The following is a 5,000-nucleotide window of genomic DNA, read 5'->3' on the forward strand; positions in this document are numbered from 1 at the left end:
ATTTGTTTTAATTTTAAAAATTACTGTAACAGAAGTTTAAACATGTTTCCTTTGGTTTTCAGCACTTCTCGGATATTTTTTGCCATAAAGTTAATTCCAGAAGTACTCATTGTTCTATTTTTTTTTTTAGGTTAGATAGCTCAATCTTCTATTTCATCATGTGCTTGACATTCCTATTAGGAATTGGGTTAGGCAAACTGCCTTGCCAGTCTAACCCTTCTATTTGATTATTCCTAAAGAAAGTTTGGCATGCAACAGTCTTAAGGGAAGGGGCACTGTCATGCACAAAAAAATAGTACTCATAGTTTGTAAAATGGGAGGATATAACCCTTAAATACTTGAATAATTAATCTATGGGTCGTTGCATACTTTGGGTAAGAAAAGTAAGCCTGCCCTTCCCTTATTCCCTTATTAGCAGCAGCTCTTTTCAGATGAGAAAATGTCTAACAAGCACAACTCATGTCAGCAGGAACATGAATCAAACCAACTCCATATTACAAGTGATAAATTTCCTCATTGTCAGATATTTTTATCCTACTGCACTTACTGACACATAAGTTCAAGAGCTTAAATAATCACCTTGAAGTAGGGAAGAGAGTGCAATTTCAAGTGCAGTATTTAACTTACTATACATCTTATGAGAAACAAGATTTATCACCACATGCACTCTACAGTCAGTGGGAGGGACTGGGAAAACACTGCCTGGTTTGATTCCTTCCACTTTCCTTGCTGCATACTTTGAAGATGTACTGATTTCATAAACAAGCAGAATAATTTTTATTGTATTTCTTATGGAATAATTAGCCTTGTGATTATTAGTACACTATACAGAATAATTTTATTTATTTCTTATGGAATAACTTGTCTTGCGGTGATTATTAGTACACTATAACCACAAAAAGTATTATCGTTAGCAAATCCATTTAGCATTTTTCCTGAATTTTCCTTCTTCATGAGTACAATGTGCATAGATATATTTCCTGCCTAATTAGTGCTGTTTAATTGCAAAACTGTACCTGAACACAATTTACCTAATTTTACCTGAATGTTATGTGCTGATTATCATTATAGCCACTTTAAGTTTATACCTAAAACCAAATATAACACAAATGGTATGTTTATATAAAGAGAACTTAGGAAACAATATATCCTACTTACCAATACAACCTAATAAGCATCACTGATGTCAGTATATATGGATGGCTTCAGTTGTATATTACTAAAAATACTATTTGAATATATGGATAGCTCTGATTATAAATAAACATCCACAAGCATTATTACTTTGGTTTGTAGGTCCAAAGCTTCAGGGAATGGGAAAATAACAAATAATACAGGCAAAAATATTCACTATAACTTACAAAAACCTTTGCATGACATTATGGTGAGAAAACTGGACACTCTCTTGGCACATATACATTATTGTTATTATTGTAACTTTGTTTTGAGTGGTGTTCCTATACCAATCAATTTATGAACAACAATAATATATGCAGGTATTTCAGGTTTCCTTTGTTTCCTTGTGTAAAATGTAAGGATCTGTCTTTTTTGTCACTATGAAAGACAGTATACATCAAGAGCAATTCATCAATACAAAGTTTTCCTTTATATTAGTGATGTCACTGATGCTAATCTTTTAGTAAGAAATGCCATCAAGATTTTGATGGGAGTTGCCATGCATCACTTATATGATGAAACAAGTATACAGCTAATTGTATAGTTGCTAAAGTGTGAAATTGTAACATGAATGCTAGATGTTGCTGCCCTTGCAGATCTGGTAATTAGATGTTAGATAATTAATGAATCTAAATGTTACCTTCCTAGAATATAAATGCTAGATGTCTGTTAGGCCTTAACCAAGGTGCTAAATGTGAAAACCAAAGCGAGCACTTGCCATCATAATACTTTTTATCATGTTCTTGACTCTAAATCAAATTAATTATATATGAAAGATGGAATAATGCAATGCCGCATTGATATCGATAAATAACAACCCTCCCTGACTAGGACTCGAACCTAGGTCACTCCGGGTATGAAACCGGAGGCCAGTGTAAGCACTCTTTTTGATGGAAATTATCCAGATATAGTAATATCATTTGTCAGAAAGCAAGGATAAGGCAAAAATCTTGGGTAAAACAACGGAAGGTATGCTACATTTACAGAAAATATACGTACAAAGTAAACTTTGCCTGTAATGGACTGAACAACAAAATTTAAAGTCACTTTTCATTTGTGGCATTTCCTTTGCAAACTGATAAGAGAGATGTGCAATGTGAATTACTTATGTATTGCACATTTACAAAAAAATTACAAAATCATAGGGAAAATCTAATGACACTTTTAAAGAGGCAAAAAAAAAAGGATACATGAAATAATCTGCATAAGCAAATGCTGTGCAGAGACGAGTCCCCTGTAATCAGTAGGGGGTCGGGGGGCTGAGTAATTCTTTACAGTACGGACACACTCACCAGGGAGTAATTCCCAACTCCATGTCACAAACTTTATTCAATAATCTAAACTGCTGTGACTGGGCATGCCTTTCAGGCTATGCCTGAGGGGAGGGTTGAGGGGGGTTCTTCCCCTCAACACCCTCCGGGAAACACTGTATTCATCTCGGTATGCATGGCAAGAGCTGAAACTTGGGAGTACATGTATTGCATATTACATTGTAAATAACTGGAACATAAAATAATAATTTCAAGGTTGGATAGCTGTGTGAAACAAGAAAACAAAATTACCTTCCTTACCTCACCTCTTGTACTAATGAGTGGGAACTACTGTGAAATTATAGAATATACTATAATACTAAACTGCCGGCTGACAAGCCCCCTCAGTATGACATAATGTTACTGTCAGTAATTGTAATGATGTTCAATTTGCGATGGGCGTGACATACAAGAAAGTGCCTTAGATTTTGTTTCCATTAATATCTCACCACAAGTGTGAATGAAACCTTATACCGAAAATGTACGAAAACGGGATTCGAATCTGTATTATATATATTTGACCAGAGCAAATAACAAGCATGTAACGATTAACCACAATCATATAGACTGTATACCTGTCCGTTCTGTACACTATCGTTCCTCCTTTTATTTCCTTGAACACTACTTTAAAGAAAATGGAACTCCAGCCTACCTATCACCCGCGCCCCTCCGGATATTTTGTTGTGTAAACAAGCGTTCGGCTCTTGGGGATACGGGCCTAAGTAATTTGGTTTCATTTCTTTACCTATTCATTTGTCTATCTATTAATCTTTACTGAGCGCGTGCGTGTTCGTACCTAGTTGTTTCAATACGGGAGAAGAGCTAAGCTCAGATGGTTCCGTCTGCTATATTTAAATTATTATATATATTTTTTTACATTGATGCACATTTTGGGCACAACGTTATTTGGAAGATTGTTCCATGTTTCAATAGTTCTGCTTGGGAAACAACTTGACATGTTTTTCGCCTCTTTTTACTTTCAATTTTTGCTGTGTCCCCTCGCCCATCCTGTGTTCAAAATTATAAAGTCACCTTTGTCTAACTTCACCATTCCTGTAATATAGTTGAACATCATTATCATGTCATCTCTTTTTCTTCTTTCTTCTAAAGTTCTAAACCTATTTTCTGTAGTCTTTCTTCGTAGCTCATATCTCTTAGAGTAGGTTCCCATCTTGTGGCTGCTCTTTGAACTCTTTCTAGTTTATCTATATCCTTTTTTAAGTACGGACTTAATACCACTGCACCATAATCAAGACCAAGTCTTATCATGGCTGTAATTACCTTCTTTCCCATGTCTTCGTCCACATACACGAATGCCCTCTGCATGTTGGCAATCAGCCCTAGCATTTTATGAACCTTGTCATTTATATGATCATTTGGGCTTAGGTTCCTGTCTATGGTTATTCCAAGGTCTTTTTCTTTATCTGCTTGGTTTAATATTACGTCTCCTACTTGTATGGTATAGTGGACGATTTTTACTTTCTCCAAACCGATACATGGCATTTATTGTGTTAAATTCCATTTTCCATGTACAACTCCAAATGATTAAGTTCTCGATGTCACTTGTTCCATTGGCATGAAACATCGTCTATTATCCTTTTTTCGCGTCGTCTGCAAACATACTCGGATAACTACCTGGGCTTATGTTTGACCCTCAATCGTTTATGAATATAGTAAACATAATCGGCGCCAAGACCGATCCTAATTACGGTTCTCACCTTCTTTCATGAAGAAAGTCTTCCATCCAGTCGAGGAGTTTGCCTTTCACTCCACCAAGGTGTTCTAATTTCCACTATAGTCTTTTATGAGACACCTTATCAAATGCCTTCTTAAAGTCGCAGTATGCACAATCCACCAGCCGTCTCATTCTTATAATATTTCAGAAACTATCATAGAAACACAGATTTGCTACAAATGACCTTCCTTCCCTAAAATCAAGTTATTTATTTAATATCATATCGTATTTTTCAAGTACTTTAACCCACTGTTTCCTAATTAGCCTTTCTAACAGCTTGCATATTACACTAATTAACGAAACCGATCTATAATTTAGAGTTTTGTTTGTCGTCGTCCTTGTATAAAGATATAACAGTAGCAGTTTCCAGTATTTTGGTAGGTTTCCTTTGTCAATGAATTTTGGAATTTTAACAATAACGGAATGCATAATCCTTCGGCACATTCCCTCAGAACCCGGTAAGATATCTCATTTGGTCCCTCTGCTTTCGTCATGTCTAACCCTATCAGTAGATCTTTTATTTCATTTCTTTTCGAGTGTGATATTTTCGATATTCTGATTTATGTCTGTACGGTCACTTGCCATTTCAAAGTATGGATCTTGAACAAACACTGAAATTTCTCATTAAGGATTTCACACATTTCCTCTTCCTTAGTATAAACGATGTTATCGTCTTCGATGGTGCTAATTTGATCCCTACTTTTAGTCTTACTGTTTATGTAGTGTGTGTGTGTGTGTGTGTGTGTGTGTGTGTGTGTGTGTGTGTGTGTGTGTGTGTG

This window comes from Penaeus monodon, chromosome 17, assembly GCF_015228065.2.
Source record: "Penaeus monodon isolate SGIC_2016 chromosome 17, NSTDA_Pmon_1, whole genome shotgun sequence".
In the NCBI taxonomy this organism is placed as follows: domain Eukaryota; kingdom Metazoa; phylum Arthropoda; class Malacostraca; order Decapoda; family Penaeidae; genus Penaeus; species Penaeus monodon.